The 17,284-nt window shown below is 54.0% G+C and overlaps 1 protein-coding gene across 6 annotated transcripts in view; it reads right to left on the bottom strand.

Moving 5' to 3' along the window:
* SHANK2 (SH3 and multiple ankyrin repeat domains 2) overlaps window positions 1–16,985 on the bottom strand; it is a 550,522-nt gene extending 533,537 nt beyond the window's left edge. For 4 of the 6 annotated variants that reach the window (XM_065937978.1, XM_065937974.1, XM_065937975.1 and 1 more), the window contains exon 1: window positions 16,528–16,898. The gene's annotated coding sequence lies outside the window, so the exon portion shown is untranslated. The other 2 variants (XM_065937976.1, XM_065937977.1) reach the window with 2 other exon arrangements.
* Window positions 16,986–17,284: the final 299 nt, after the last annotated feature.

Raw genomic sequence — 17,284 nt, forward strand, 5'->3', positions numbered from 1 at the left:
GATCGGCGCCGACCTAGGTAGGCAGGCAACGGTCCCAGATGCAGAAGATAAGACACTGGCTCAGCGCTCCAGCATCACGTGGACTGGCTGAGCCCAGGGGGGTCCAGCCTGTCTAAGCTCGATCCTCCCTGATGGGGAGCCCTGAGCTGACCCATCCCTCTGAACGGACTCCTTCTCTCAACCACAAAAGGGAATGATTTGCAACGTGGCTGTGTGCGGTCTAAAGGAGCTCATGCCGCCAGGCATCAAAGCTTCCTTCCGAGGGACTGTAAACACACACGCTGGACTTGGAGCCAGATCGATAGAAAAGCAATCCCCAAAAGGACTCCGGGAGCTGGAGTCACGACAAGGGGGCGGGGCAAAGCCAGCAGGGAAGGGGGCGGGTCCTCCCGTGCCGAAATGGACAAACTGGATCCACAAGGGACACAAGGGCTACGTCCTCACAGAAGAAATAACACACGCGTGCAAAGCAACGCACAGAACTGATCAGGAGAGAGCAGAGGAGCATGTCCCACGGCAGCGGGTGCGGAATGACTCAGAACAGAGAAATCCTGGGACATCAGAGGGCACAGAGTCAGTGAATGAATCTGTCTGGTCAAAGCCATGGTTTTCCCAATAGTCACGTGCGCATGTGAGAACTGGACCATCAAGAAGGGTGAGCGCCGAAGAACTGATGCTTTCGAACTGTGGTGCCGGAGAAGGCTCTTGAGAGTTCCGTGGACGGCAAGGAGATGAAGCCAGTCCATCCTAAAGAGGTCAACCCTGAATATTCACGGGAAGGACTGACGCTGAGGCTGAAGCTCCAATCCTTTGGCCACCTGACGCAAAGAGTCCACTCACTGGAAAGACCCCGATGCTGGGAAGATTGACGGCAGGAGAAGGGGGCGAGAGAGGACGAGATGGTTGGATGGCGTCACTGACTCAACGGACATGAGTTTGAGCAAACTCCAGTAGGCGGTGGAGGACAGGGAAGCCTGGCGTGCTGCAGTCCATGGGGTCACAGAGTTGGACACGACTTAGCAACTGACCAATGAAGCGAATGAGCGAATCATGCAGGAGGCATTCCCGCCCTCGCTACACTCTGGCCCGGCGCCCTCCTCGGGCCTGTCCTGGTCCCGGACGAACCCACAGAGGGGAGACCCAGACTCCCAGGCACAAGCACCTTTCCCCCCTGGGGGTGGGAACACTGGACGTGGGACTTCTCCAGCGTATGAGGTCACCCCCGCCTCGTGGAGACACTCAGGAGGAAAGATGGGCCTCTTCCCCTGGGAGAGGAACCTGGCTAAGGAGAGTGGTGAGAGTCTCAGCTTTGCCATCCTGAGAGCAGACAGGCCTTGGGCTGCTCATTGCTTTAAAACGTGCCTTCTGAAAAGAGGGGCTTGAATCTCCACCTTCACTCACAACAGCCAAAAGGTGGATGCAGCCAAGTGTCCATGGACCGAGGAACCGATACACAAAGTGTGGTCCATCCGCACAGTGGAAGGTGCTTGCTGTTGCCCGGTCGCTCAGTCCCATCCGACTCTTTGCGACCCCATGAACTGTAGCCCACCAGGCTCTTCTGTCCATGGGATTTCCCAGGTAAGAATATTGGAGTGCATTGCTATTCCCTTCTCCTGGGGATCTTTCCTACCCAAGGATCAAACCCGAGTCTCCTGCTCGGCAAGTGGATTCCTCACCCCTGAGCCACCAGGATTATTGAGCCTTAAAAAGGAAGGAAATTCGGACACAAGCCACAGCATGAATGAACCTTGAGGACACTATGCCCAGTGAAATAAGCCAGACGCAGAAGGACAAGTGATGTGTGTCTTCACTTGTATGAGGACCTACAGTCATCAAACCCACAGAGACAGGCAGCAGGATGGCAGGGGCCAGGGGCTGGGGAAGGAGATGGGTGGTGAGTGTTTATGGGGACACAGCTGTCAGTCTGGGACGATGGAAGGCTCTGGAGATGGATGGTGTCATGGTTGTATGACAGTGTGAATGCTCTTAATGCCACTGAGTTGTGGGTTTAACAGGGTTCAGTCAGTAAGTCAGTTCAGTCGCTCAGTCATGTCCACCTCTTTGTAACCTCATGGACTGCAGCAAGCCAGGCTTCCCCGTCCTTCACCATCTCCTGGAGCTTGCTCAAACTCATGTCCATTGAGTCAGTGATGTCATCCAACCATCTCATCCTCTAGCATCCCCTTCTCCTCCTGCCCTCAATCTTTCCCAGCATCAGGGTCTTTTCCATTGAGTCATCTCTTCACAGTAGGTGGCCGAAGTATTGGAGCTTCAGCAACAGTCCTTTCAATGACTATTCAGGACTGATTTCCTTTAGGATGGACTGGTTTGATCTCCTTGCAGTCCAAGGGACTCTCGAGAGTCTTCTCCAGCACCACAGGATCGTGGGGGCCCAGGGCTGGAGGAGGAGATGGTGAATGAGCATCTTAACGTAGTTAACAGTCTGTTGTTCCATGTCCAGTTCTAACTGTTGCTTCCTGACCTGCATACAGGTTTCTCAAGAGGCAGGTCAGGTGGTCTGGTATTCCCATCTCTTGAAGAATTTTCCACAGTTTATTGTGATCCACACAGTTGAAGTCAATAAAGCAGAAATAGATGTTTCTCTGGAACTCTCTTGCTTTTTTGATGATCCAGCAGATGTTGGTAATTTGATCTCTGGTTCCTCTGCCTTTTCTAAAACCAGCTTGAACATCTGGAAGTTCACGGTTCACATATTGCTGAAGCCTGGCTTGGAGAATTTTGAGCATTACTTTACTAGCGTGTGAGATGAGTGCAATTGTGTGGTAGTCTGAGCATTCTTTGGGATTGCCTTTCTTTGGGATTGGAAGGAACACTGACCTTTTCCAGTCCTGTGGCCACTGCTGAGTTTTACAAATTTGCTGGCATATTGAGTGCAGCACTTTCACAGCATCATCTCTTAGGATTTGAAATAGCTCAACTTGAATTCCATCACCTCCACTAGCTTTGTTCGTAGTGATGCTTCCTAAGGCCTACTCAACTTCACGTTCCAGGATATCTGGCTCTAGATGACTGATCACACCATTGTGATTATCTGGGTCATGAAGATCTTTTTTGTACAGTTCTTCTAGCACAACTTAAAAATGTTAAGTGCAAAACAGTGCTTTCCACATCGATTTCCATCCAATTCCTTACGTCTCACTCACTGCTTCCCTCTCCTCCTTCAAGTCAGTGCTCAAGTGCGGCTTCTCAGGGAGGCTCACCCTACCCACCTCCATCCCAAGCCCCTCACCAGGCTCTCCTCCCCCTCTGGACCACGGAGGTGCCTCTCTGCCAACCCTCTTCTCATCATTTGTCTCCTCCAGCTACAGCTAACACTGAGCAAGCAGAAAGGAGGCAGTCATAAACGTGAGGGCGGAAACTAATGAAAACCAACGTAGAAAAACAGAGCAAAAAACGAATGACACCCAAGCTGGTTCTTGGAAAAAGTCAATAAAATTGACAAACTGTTCATTTAGAGTGATCAGGAGGGGGAAACGCTCAAATCACCAAACTCAGAAATGAAGGGGAGACACTTTACCAGCCTCACGGGAACACAAAAGAAGACAAGGGGACGCTATGAACGACCGAGGGACAATGAGTCAGATGCTGAGAGGAATCAGACAGATTTCAGTGAAATGCAAGCCAACCACCAGGACTCAAGAAGCAACGGAAGACCTGGGCACCAGCAAACCCGGTAGGGAGCAGTTAACAGACTCAAAACTTCACACAGAGAGAAGCTCAAGCCCAAGCGGCCTCATTGGTGAATTCTACCAAACACTGAAAGAATTAATTTCTCAAAAACATACAGGTCCTCCTATCACAGCAGCACTGTTCATAACAGCCAAGACACGGATGCAACCTAAGTGCCCACTGACAGAGGACTAGATGGAAGATGTGGTACATATATACAACAGAATATCACTCAGCCACAAAAAGAATGGAATAATGCCATGTGCCGCAACATGGATGGACCTGGCGGTATCACACTAAGTGAAGCAGAGAAAGACAAGCATCACATGAGATCACTTGCACGTGGAATCTACAATATGGCACAAATGAACCTGTCACTGAAACAAAAACAGACGCACAGACAGAAACAACAGACTTGAGGTTGCAGGGGCTGGGAAAGAAGGGGGATGGGGCTCAGAGCTTGGGTGAGCAGCGCAAACTATTAGATATAGAATGGATGACAAACAAGGCCCTCCCAGGAGGCTCAGCGGCAAAGCATCCACCTGCCGATGCAGGAGACACAAGAGAGTCGAGTTTGATCTCTGGGTCGGGAAGATCCCTTGGAGGAGGACGTGGCAGCCCGTTCCAGTACTCTGGCCTGGGGAATCCCGTGGACAGAGCAGCCCGGCGGGCTACAGTCCAGGCGGTCGCAAAGAGACGCGACTGAGCATGATCCATCTACACATATATTGTACAGCACAAAACTACATACAATATCCTGTGATAAGCTACACATATATATGGAAAAAATACCAAAAAAGGATTTATACATATGTACAGCTGAATCACTTTGCGGTACATAAATCAACAATACTTCAATTTAAAAAAAAAAAAAAAAAGAATATCAACTCATTTCAAATTCCTCCAAAAAGTAGAAGAGAATACACCCCAATAATTTTATGAGGCCGATATTACCGTGATACCATCCCAAGACAACGACAAACTCTTATGCACATACATACAAAGAAGCTCAGCAAAATTCTAGAAAACTGAATCTGGCAGCTTACCAAAAGGATTATAAACCATGACTAAGTGGGATTTATCCCAAGAATGCGAAATTGGTTTAACATAAAAAAAAAATCAATTAATGTAAGACACCACATTAATAGAATAAAGGACAAAATGCAGCTGATCGTCCCGAGAGATACAGAAAAGGCTCTTGACAAAACACAGCGCCACTTCATGACATAAACACTCAGCAAAGGAAAGAGAGCCTCTCCAGCCTGACGGAGGGCATCCGCACGGCGCCCACCACGGTCAGCAAAGTGACGGTGGGCAGCTAGAGGCTCCCCCGAGACCAGGAGCCAGAGCCGGGGCGCCTTCTCACCACCCCCACCCAACGGTGTGCGGGGGGTTCCGGCCAGGGCGCCTGGGCAACATGGACACATAGAGGCACCCAGGCTGGAAAGGCAGACGTGTGGGACGATCTCTCCTCTCGGGTGAAGTCGGCCTCCCTCCCGGGGGCTGCCCTGGCCTCAGCCACCTCCGTCCACCCGTCCCGCTGCACGCGGTCCCCCTCCAGGATCAAGACACAGTCTTCTCGCCTAAGGAACTGCCTGGCTCCCAAATGTCACCGCCACACCATCTAGCCTTCCGGGTGGCTCAGAGGTAAAGAACCTGCCTGCCAATGCAGTTCGATCCCTGGATCCGGAAGATCCCTGGGAGGAGGAAATGGCAGCCCCCTGCAGTATTCTTGCCTGGAGAATCCCATGGACAGAGGAGCCTGGCATGAGGCTATCCACAGGGTCGAAAAAGAGTCAGATACAACCTCAGCTGTGGACCGAACCAGCTCTGGCCTGGCTGAGCCCACAGCCCACCACCAGCAGGCCCGTCCCATGGGGTGGGGATTACCTGATGACCTTCTGGATCAATGCCACACTTCTCATTGTCTTAGCTTGTTTCGAAAAATAGCTATTGTTTGTTTTTGTTTTTCATAAAAAGACATTAATTACATTAACATACATGGGTTTAGCTACTGTCATTTTTAAATGCACTGCTAAATATCTTTATCTTTTTAAATTTCTAACAGTATGTGTGTGTGCATGTAAGTCGCTTCAGTCATGTCCAACTCTTTGCGACTCTATAGACCGTAGTCTGCCAGGCTCCTCTGTCCATGGGATTCTCCTGGCAAGAATACTGGACTGGGTTGACATACCCTCCTCAAGGAGATCTTCCCAACCCAGGGAACGAACCTGCATCTCTGACATCTCCTGCACTGGCAGGCAGGGTCCTAACCACTAGCACCACCTGGGAAGCCCTTCTAATAGGATACATATCCATAGATACAACGTACATAAACAAAAACCTCTCAGGGGGTCCCTAAAACTCTTCAAAGAGGGGAGTAGGATCCTCAGACCAAACGTTTGAGAAGCCCTGTGCTACCCTGCTGCATTCATCCTGCAAGGAGCAGAAAGGGAAGCTTGGGCATCATCCCTAAGACAACAGGGGGTGCGAAGGCCTGTTGTTATCGTTCAGTCACTGAGTCGTGTCTGACTCTTTGTGACCCCATGGACTACAGCACGCCAGGCTTCTCTGTCCTTCATTATCTCCCAGAGCTTGCTCAAATTCATGTTCACTGAGTCAGGAAAGCCATCCAACCATTTCATCCTCTGTCACCCCCTCTCCTCTGGCCCTCAATCTTCCCAGCATCAGGGTCTTTTCCAAAGAGTAAGCTCTTCACATCAGGTGGCCAAAGGACTGCAACTTCAGCTTCAGCATCAGACCTTCCAATGAATATTCAGGATTGATTTCCTTTAAGATTGACTAGTTTGATCTCCTTGCAGCCCAAGGGACTCTCAAGAGTCTTCTACAGCACCACAGTTCTAAAGTATTGATTTTTCAGTGCTCAGCCTTCTTTATGGTCCAACTCTCACATCCGTACATGACTATTGGAAGAACCGTAGCATTGACTACACAGACCTTTCTCAGGAAGTGGTGTCTCTGTTTTTTAATACACTGTCTAGGTTTGTCACAGCTTTTCTTCCAAGGAGCAAGCATCTTTTAATTTCATGGTTGCAATCATTGTCCACATCGATTTTGGAGCCCAAGAAAATGAAATCTGACAGTTTCCATCATTTTCCAGCAATTTCCCCCATCTGCTTGCCATGAAGTGATGGGACTAGATGCCATGATCACAGTTTTTTGAATGCTGAGTTTTAAACCAGCTTTTTAACTCTCCTTTCACCTTCATCAAGAGGCTCTTTAGTTCCTCTTCACTTTCTGCCATTAAAGTGGTTATCATCTGCATATTTGAGGTTATTGATATTTCTCCTAGCAATCTTGATTCCAGCTTGTGATTCATTCATCCCAGCATTTTGCATGATGTACTCTACATATAAGTTAAATAAGTAGGGTGACAATATATAGCCTGACGTACTCCTTTCCCAATTTAAAACCAGTCTGTTGCCCCATGTCCAGTTTTAATCGTTGCTTCTTGTCCTGCCTACAGATTTCTCAGGAAGCAGGTAATGTGGTCTGATATTCTCATCTCATTAAGAATATTTCACAGTTTGTTGTGATCCACAGTCAAAGGCTTTAACATAGTCAATGAAGCAGAAGTAGATATTTTTTTGGAATTCCTTTGTTTTTTTCTATGATTCAGCATATGTTGGCAATTTGATCTCTGGTTCCTCTGTCTGTTCTAAACCCAGTTTGAACATCTGGAAGTTCTCAGTTCTCAGGATTGTAAGATTTTGACCATCACTTTGCTAGTGTGTGAAATGAGCACAATCATGCGGTAGTTTGAGCATTCTTTGGTAATGCCTTTCTTTGGGACTGGAATGAAAACTGACCTTTTCCAGTCCTGCGGCCACCACTGAGTTTTCCAAATTCGCTGGTATTATGAGTGCAGCACTTTCAAAGCATCATTTTTTAGGATTTGAAATAGCTCAGCTGGAATTCCATCACCTCCACTAGCTTTTTGTTCATAGTGATGCTTCCTAAGGCCCACGTGACTTCACACTCCCGGATGTCTCGCTCTAGGTGAGTGACCGCACCATTATGGTCATCTGGGTCATTAAGAGCTTTTTTGTGTAGCTCTTCTGTGTATTCTTGCCACCTCTTCTTAATATCTTCTGCTTCTGTTAGGTCCATAGCATTTCTGTCCTTTATTGTGCCCATCTGTCATGAAATGTTCCCATGGTATCTCCAGTTTTCTTAAAGAATCTCTAGTCTTCCCCATTCTATTGGTTTCCTTTATTTCTTTGCACTGGTCACTTAAGAAGGCTTTCTTATTTCTCCTTGCTATTCTCTGGAACTCTGCATTCACTTAGGTATATCTTTCCCTTTCTCCTTTGCTTTTTCACTTCTCTTCTTTTCTTAGCTATTTGAAGGCCTGCTCAGACAACCACTTTGTCTTCTTTTTCTTGGGGATGGTTTTGGTCATCACCTCCTGTACAATGTCACAAACCTCTATCCATAGTTCTTCAGGCACTCTGTCTACCAGATCGAGTCCCTTGAATGTATCCATCACCTGCACTGTATAATCATAAGGGATTTAATTTAGGTCATAGCTGAATGGCCTAGTGGTTTTCTTTACTTTTTTCAATTTGAGCCTGAATTTTGCAAAAAGAGCTGATGATCTGAGCCACAGTCAGTTCCAGGTCTTGTTTTTGCTGACTGTATAGAGCTTCTCCATCTTCGGCTACAAAGAATATAATCAATCTGATTCCACACTGACCATCTGGTGATGTCCATGTGTAGAGTCGAGGGAAGGGAGGGCCCCTAATTCTGCACCATGGAGTGGACGGCTGTCTGGCCCAGGTCCTGGCAGCCAAGTTGGCTCCCTCTTCCTTGGTTTACTTCCCTGGAGAATGGGCGTGAGGACAGAAGTGCCCACTTCTCGGGACTGCATCAAGGACGGGGTGCGTCCACGCATGGAGCCCTGCGGGCTAACACACTCGCTGTTACCCTGATTTTTTTTTTTTTTTTGAAGGATAATTGCTTTACAGAATGTTGTTGCTTTCTGTCAAACCTCAATGTGAATCAGCCACAGGTACACATATATCCCTGATTTTCATAGCGTAAAGTCATCAAGATGGGCCACCGAGAAAGAGAGACGGAGGGAAAGATGACTCTAGGAGCCCGTCTGGCCCTGCAGTGACAGCCTGGATCCCCTAATACACCCCTGACCCTGGCCTGAGTGGGTGTCCGCCCCCCTCAACCCAAAGACCCTCATCAGAAACAGGCTGATGAAGAGAGAGCAGAATCCAGACACCTCTGCCGTCACTCACCGGCCCGGGACATGCCCAGAAGGACCCCGAAGAATCAGGACACACCCGCGCCAGGCGGCCCCCCACACAGTTTTGGACCATTTCCCTACAGGAAAGCCAAGAAGACTTGAAACCCTTGGAAACCCAGAGCGTGCCAATTACCACCCCATGTCTGGAGAATCATTAACCACACACACCAGGTTCACCACAGTCGTCTGCAGGAATTCCACCCCCAGCTTCACCTGGACTCCAGGTTCAACAACAAAACCATTTAACCACAGCTGAAGGTTGGCCCCACCCCCCTTCCCCGGGCGCCAGCTTTGTGAACACCCCGGCGGTCCTCCGGGTGGATGTAAATCCACGTGCCACCTGCCACGACCCGGCATCCTGGAGGCGGGTGGCAGGGAGCGGCCAGACTGTCCCCTGGTCTGAACCCTCAGGGTGAGGCCAAGAAAGAGCGGGCCAGTGGCCTGCCTGGGAGCTGAACACCCATGTGGGAGGGGAAGTCTGGACCCACTGATGCCATCCAGCCCTGTGACAGGCCTACTCCGAACCAGTGCCCTCCCAACCCCGGGCAGCAGAGAAGCAAGACCTGGTCCTTTCCTGGCGACCTGCCTCCCTGGTGACGGGTCCCCCACGCAGCACAGGCCAACGCAATAGTTTGCCAGACCCCCGTCCAGGGTGATGGGGGCAGGGATCAGGAAAATCCCGAGAAACGAGCCGCTGTGCCCAGGGCTTTGAGGGGCACGGTCCAGCGGGCAGAAGCACCCCTCCACCATTCACCCAGCCTGCCTCCTCCGCAGGCCAGGGGGCCCAGAATTCCCAGGAAGGTTCCAGGGCTTGCTTCCCTCCTCCAAGCCGGGCCCCAGCAGGTGTGACCCTCTCCCTGGGCCCCTCCTGAGACCCAGTCTGGAGGGCCACGGTCCTGCAGCTCCGACCTGCCACACCACGGGCCCCTGAGAGCCCCGGGAAGGGCCCCGGGGGGAGCCGCTCCCCACCCGGCCGGGACGATGGGCCCTGACCTGGGCGGAGCCCTGAGTGAGCACAGTCTGGGGCAGGACTCCCCGTCCACAGGGCCTGGCCCGCGCGGAGCAGCAGGTGGCATCCCGTGCCGCTTCGGTCACCCAAGTGTCACCCCGTCCCCGGGGGAACCTCCTGCCAGAACCGGGAGGGCTGGGCTGAGTCTTACCCACGTTCCTCTCCTCCCCTGCGGGGGCTCCAAAGTGAAACCAAGGGGCCCAGTCTAAAGAGAATCAGTCTTCCCCGAAATCACTTCATCACAGCAAGGCCTGGGACACCCCTCTTTCCCCAGCAGCCCCTCCCATCTTTTACCTGCCAAGGGCCTTCCAGCCCTCACTGAATCTTGTGGGGAGCAGACTCCCAAACCCCAAACAAAGGCTTTAATTCAAGCACCTGAAACACCCACCTCCTGATCGCTAAGAGAGGCATTTCCAGGAACATTTTCCATTTCTAAAAATCCGCAATGTACTTACACTGCTTGATCACAGGGCTTTCTCAATCCAAAAGGGAATTTTTTTTTTTCTTTTAATACTTAGTAGCTTGAGGTCACAGGATTTTAAAGTCAATGTATGTATATTTTCCTTGCAGAGAACTATGCTTGATCAGTTAATAAGAGACCGACAAGCAAAAAGACCCATAAGCTGGAGAGGACTCTTGAGAGTCCCTTGGACAACAGGGAGATCAAACCAGTCAGTCCTAAAGGAAGTCAACCTTGAATATTCATTGGAAGGACTGATGCTGAAGCTGAACCTCCAATACTTTGGCCACCTGATGCAAAGAGCTGACTCACTGGAAAAGATCCTGATGGTGGGAAAGATTGAAGGCAAGGAGAAGAGGGCTGCATAGGATGAGATAGTCAGATAGCATTATTTACTCAATGGACATGAATCTGAACAAACTCTGGGAAAAGAGCAAAGGACAGGGAAGCCTGGCATGCTGCAGTCCATGGGGTTGCAGAGAGCTGGATACAAGTTACTGACTGAACAACAAAAAATAAGTTTATGACATCAGGGTAAAATGCCTCGGGGAAGGAAGCAGGGGGTATAAATTCAGGAAAGGAGGCGAGCAAAGAACATCCCCTATAGGCCCTCAGTTACCTGTCAAGAAAAGGTGGGTATCAAGTCACACTTTAGGCTGCAGAGATATGGTTAAAGTTAGGGAACAGTTCCTTTCCAAATGTCAGTGTTTACTGCCCAGACCAAGCTCCGACACCCTATGCAAAGGAAGGAAGGGTGGAAGGGGTAGAGAGAGGTGGGAGGGAGAGGAAGGAAGGGACGGAGGAACTCGGCAGCTTTGACCTCTGGAGCCTGTGGCTTCCATTCAGTCCTGAGTCAAAGGAAGCATTCTGGAAACCTCCCCAGGACTGTTTTCAAGCCCTGTCCCGCCCCTCGCTGCACTGGCTTCTGCCACTACCCCCCCAGGAGGTGACAGGAGCCTCAGCTGGCCCATCCCGGGGCACACCCGTCAGCTCTGACCCAGCGCACTGGCCCCGAGCCGGCCCAGGTGGGGAAGCGGGCTCCCTTCCCCTCCCACCAAGACTGGAAGCCCCTTCACTGGTGGCCAGGCCTGTGCTGGATGCATCCTTGCCGCCCAGAGACCCACTTCAGAATGACCAGGGGAGCCAGTGACAGCAACATTTTGAGCCCCTTCAAAGCATTTCTTGTATCTGCTTTCAAAGAAAAAATAAAAAGGTCTATCACATCAGGAAGTGTGATCAGAAACTCTGGTTTTCACTTGCTGGCTACAGTTTTTCTCACACCATAGTAACAAGAAAAATAAACTTCTAATGGGTTGAGTTTTCCCTCTGGGTTGGGGGCTTAGGACTGGGCTCTTCCAGGCTGCCTGGTGCAACCCCAGCTCCCATATTCCCTTGCCAGGTGGTCTGGGGCAAGTGGCTTCACTCCTCTGGGCTTTAGGCTCCTGATCTGTAAAATAGGAATAACCAATTGCACCAATCTCTTTATGGGGTTTGTTTTTTCTTTTTTTTTTTTTTTTTTGATGTGGACCATTTTTTAAAAAATTAATTGAATTGGTTACAATGCTGAAGCTGAAATTCTAATACTTAGGCCACCGATGGGAAGAGCCAGCTCATTGGAAAAGACCCTGACGCTGGGCAAGATTGAGGGCAGGAGGAGAAGGGGACGACAGAGGATGAGATGGTTGGATGGCTTCACTGACTCGATGGATGTGGGTTTGAGCAAGCTCTGGGAGGCAGTGCGGGACAGGGAGGCCTGGCGTGCTGCAGTCCCCGGGGTGGGACACGACTTAATGACTGATGACAACAACAACAATATTGTTTCTGCTTTACATTCCAGATATTTGGCCCTGAGGCATGCGGCATCTTAGCTCCTCAAGCAGGGACTGAACCTGCATCCCTTCAGCACAGAGTGGAGTCTTATCCACTGGGCCGCCAGGGAAGTCCTTCTCTTCCTGGAGTTTCAGGAAACTTGGATGAGGTCACCTACAGCGAGGTGGGCAGAAGGGGAGAAGCGGCCAGAATAGGAACCAGAACATTCCTGCCAGGTCCCAGGGCATCACAGCGACATGATCTGACACCCCAGGCCTCGTCCAGGTGTTCTTGGATCCCCCTCGCCTTCCTTTCCCAGACTGGGCTAGGGACACTTTCTGCGCCCTACAGCACACGACGGTCACCTCCATCATGGCTCCTGTGCCACCAGCACTAACTGTCCGACCCCTCACATCTCCCCTCCAGCCTGGAACCTCTGGGGCGGCCCCCTGCGCCCAGCTCCAGGCCCCCAGATGACTATTTGATGGGCTCATGTTTGCAAGACACAGAGAAAAGGCAGTATAACCTAGACCACCTTGAATGAATGCCCAGCCCCTTATCCGGGTGGGCAGGTCAAGGCCAGGTCACAAGGGTCCCCTGGCCTGGCTCTGAGCCCTTCACCCAGACAGTCCCAGGTGAAGGTGAGGGGGCTTCCAAGACAAAAACGATGGGACCTTTGTTTGGGGTGTTTTCCTCCTCAATCTAGTCCTTCCCGCAAAGCAGAGGATTCAATAAACTGGCCCCAGGGGGTGATTGGAAGATCCTAAATGTTCCCTCCCTGGGACTCAGGACAGTCTGAGGCACAGGGAGGCTGTGCTGGTACTTTTCTCCAGGCTTTTCCAGCCACACACTCCGTCCACCCCCGACGCCAGGCGCAACGACTGACTCCAGGTCTGAAAGCCTGTCGCCAAGCTGGCCTTGGGTTTACCAGGAGGAGCTGGAAACCTGGGGATCGGAGCTCAGCAACCAGGGGCTGGGGTCCACACTGAAGGCGCCCCACAACTTCCTCAGCACCTCCCAAGCTGAGCCCCGCTTTGGAAAAGCCTCCTGCACTCACCCGAGGTGACAAGGACGCCAGGGCTCTACCATTTGGAAATAGAGGGCGTAAGATAAAGAATCATTTTTCCATAAAAGTCAGTGTGACTACTGCTTTCCTGCACACTGCTTAACTCCCCGCACCTTTTCCTTATTTCAAGCTTTTTTCTTCCCTCCTTTTCCCCATCACTGATGAAACACAAAATGCAGCGCTATCTTGGAATGCCTTCCTCCTCCTCCTGGTGGCACGCCTCATACCTGACCCCACAGTCCAGGGCTTCTCCTACACAGGGGTCCCCCAGAGGCTTGGACCAAATCGTCTGCCCGCAGTGACCCCTAGATGCCAGTAAGCGGGGTGCGCCCACAGCCCCAAGCACTTCAGAAAAACAAAAGAAGGAAAACCTCTGGGAATCACACGTGCATATGAATAGGGCTTTCTAAAGCAATTGTGCTGGAAGCCAAGAGGCAGAAAGATTCCCTTCCCTCCCCTACCCCCCAAAGGGATCTAATTTGTTCGGAGCAGCCAAGTGCTGTCAACAGCGCCCACAGGCAAGCACCTTTATAGGTAAAATCACTTCATTCGTCAAGGACTCCTTTTGATTCCAGAAGAATTACAGCCTCTTCCAAGGGAGCCCAAAGAAGCACCAGCTTTCCAGTCAATTCTTTCTCCTTGGAAAAGCAGAAATTCCCCTGCACAATGATGGAACCGGCTTCCGGGAGAAGCCTGCACCCCAGGAGTTTCACATCCAGCCACTTGCAAAGCGGCCTAATTCCTATTAAGACAGGGTCGTCCTCTGGCCTCCTCAAGGATACCGTGACTTCCTGGGCAAAATCTTCCTCTTCTAAATCCCCCTTAGGGCAAGGCAGTGGCAGAGGATGAGGGGGTTAGATAACATCACTGACTCAACTGGACAAGAATTTGAGCAAACTCCAGAAGATAGTAGAGTTCCCTGTAGCTCAAATGTAAAGAATCTGCCTGCAATGCAGGAGTCCAGGGTTCTAATCCTGGGTTGGAAAGTTCCCCTGGAGAAGGGAAGGGCAATCCACTCCAGTATTCTTGCCATGGAGAATCCCCATGGACAGAGGACCCTGGCGGGCTATAGTCCATGGGGTCACAAAGAGTCGGACACGACTAAGTGACTCTCACACACACACACACACACACCCCAGATACACACACACACACACACACACACACAAACACACACAGCCCCCAGAAGTCAGTGGAGGACAGCAGAGCCTGGCGTGTTGCAGGCCATGGGGTCACAGAGTCAGACACGGTTTAGTGACTGAACAGCCACGTTGAGCTTCCCCATTTAATCACTGCCAAGCCCTCAGTGGGTACAAAGTTCCAGGCACACAGATGTGCAACCTTTTCATCAAATAGCATCCTTGTTATTGCAGACAAGCGGTTTGAAAACTCAGGTCTCCAAAAGCAGCCACCTCCGGGGGCTCTTCAGGACATCCCGAAGCCCCCCAAGCGAGGAACAGGTGGTCAGGAAGGATTACTGAGCGGGGCCCCGACACTGGGATGGAGGCGGGACCCAGCACCCACGGGCTCTCCCTGAGGCCGAGTCGGCCGAGCTGAGGGCAAGTCCCAGGCAGAGACCAAGCCGCAGCCATCCCTCCGCGGACGACTTCCGAAATTACCTCGCTGCTTCTTGGTGCTTAATTCAATTAGCGGGTTGACCTCATTAAGCTTGGAACTTGAGTTTCAAACAAAAAGAGGTCACGAAACTATCCAATTTACTACCTCGAACTTCCACATGGGAACCGCTTTATTTCCGGAAGGTCTCTGAGGATCCCTGGGACCGAGCCCATAGCTGCCGCCCACCGGGGCCCCCAGGTACCCCGGGCTGAGCTCCCATCTGGGGGCCCAAGCGACTTCTCAGATCTAGCCGCCCAGGGTCGCTTTAAAAGCTCCGCCTGAAAGCCCACCGTCACCAGAAGCGGCCTCGCCCCCTTCGGACGCCCCCAGCCCCACGGAAACACTGACCTCGCCAGCGCGCCCACCCTCCCATCCCGTGCCGTGTGGGCGCGGGAGGAGGCGCGCCGCGGTCCAGCAGCCTCCGAACTCCGGCGGCGAGGTCCACCCCGTCCCCCGCACCTTCCGAACACTGGGGCCAGGTCCACCTCGGCCCCCTACCCTCCGATCACAGGCGGCAAGACCCTCCACCAGGATCATACCTGCTCGCAAAATCCAGCGGCCCCAACTCAGGCGGCGAGTGCGCGGTCGCGGTTTCCAGGCGCCCCCCGCGCCCGGGACACCTTGCGGAGGCGCCAGGGCCACGGCGCTGCGCGGGCGGAGCTGCCCGGCAGCCGGGGAGGGATGCCCGGGCGAAAGTTGCCAGGGAAACTTGAGCAACTCGAGCGCGCCGGTGCCAGCCTCCTGCATAATTCACGGGCGGCGGCGGCGGAGCAAGGGGGGCCACTCACCTGCCTCAGTCGGGCCCCACAACCCGGCTGGGGCGCGCGGCGGACAGAGGCCGGGCATCTGGCGGGGGCTCTGCTCGACCCCAGGGGCCCCGGGGTCCATCCACGACTCCCGGCCCTGCGCCAGGTGCACCGGCCCCGGCCTCGCCGAGCCCGCTGCTCCAGCCGCGCACACCTGGATGGGGGCTCTGGGAGCCGGTGCGGGGCCGGGGTAGCCGACGCAGGGTCTCCGGGGACCTTGCGACCGCGGCACGGGTCCCCGCCCCCCGCGCGCCCTCTGGCGGCCCCGTGCCAGTTCCACCGCCGGGCATGCGGGCCCAGGTACCCGCGCCAGTGGGCGGCGACCTAAGGCAAGGAGACCCCGGGCAAGAGGCGGAGGTAGGTACATCTGCGGTGCCCCAAGGGGAGGCGCTAGAGGTGAAGGGGGTTCATGGGCGCCGGGGACGAAGAGGGTGCTCCTGCGCTCTGCCCCCATGCCGCTTCCAAAGCAGTTTAAATCGACCCCTAGTCCCGAACGAAACGGTGGGGGCGGCTGGGTGGGAATGTCTCTATAGAGAAGTGAGTCCCACCAGGACTCGAAGGACCCTTTCCCAACCCCCCACCCTCAGCCTCTGTGAGCCCAGGACCGCGCTTACCCAGTGGCGGTGCTCCTGGAAGCCAGAAGCACCCAAAGGGCAGCTGATCCGCTCGGCCGGGCTCCCCAGGGACCAGCCGCTGTCCTTCCCGGCCGCACACGGTGCCCCCGCCACCCCCACCCTGCAACCGCAGCGCCCCGCGATGCCCCCATCCCACCCCCCGCCGCCTCCGCCTCACCTGGCTCGGGGCGCGGCTCCGGGAGTCCGGGCGGGTCGGAGCCCCCAGGGAAGGGCGGGCGTCTGCGCTCTCCGGGCTCGGCCGCGGGCTCCGGAGCTACGCCGAGCCTCGGCCGGCCGGAGCGCGGGAGCCGCCGCCGCCGCCGCTCAGGTGTCCGGGTGGGGGGGCGGGGGGACGCCGCGGCCCCGCCCCCGCGGCAGCCGGGCTGGGGGCTCCGGGCAGGGGCGGCCGGACAGCCCTTCCCCCGGCCGGCTGCGAGCGGTCGGGGCCGGCGAGGGTGGGGGAGGGGTCCCGTTGGCGCCAAAGGACGCGCGCGGCCCGGGACTCGCGTGCGCCCCTCGCCCGGGTCTCCTCCCGCCCCGCCGAGGTCAGTCGACCCCTCCCCACCTGGCCCTGTCCAGCTGCAGCCCGCGGTGGCGACTCGGCCGCGGCGTGCGGGGTCTGTTGTAGCAACCGGGGCCGCCTCCGCCCGCCGCCCCGCCCCGCCCCGGGCTGCGTGGCTCGCCGCCCCCCCAGCCGGTGAAAGCCAGCGGACCTGAACGTCCCTGGATTTTGTAAAGCCCGGTTCCTTCTGCGCGGCCGGCTCCGGCCCGGGGGCGTTTTCTGTTTACAGGGCTCGGAAATGCAGAGCCGCCCGCGCCTCCGAGGGTTTGCGGGGCAGATCCAAACTTTGTGCCTGGGCAGCGCGCCGCCGCCCGCCTGGATGGGCGCCTCCGTTCCGGGCGGGCCGACCCGCGTCTCGGCCCGCGGCCCTCCC

Source organism: Muntiacus reevesi, chromosome 5 (assembly GCF_963930625.1).
Source record: "Muntiacus reevesi chromosome 5, mMunRee1.1, whole genome shotgun sequence".
Taxonomy (NCBI): Eukaryota; Metazoa; Chordata; class Mammalia; order Artiodactyla; family Cervidae; genus Muntiacus; species Muntiacus reevesi.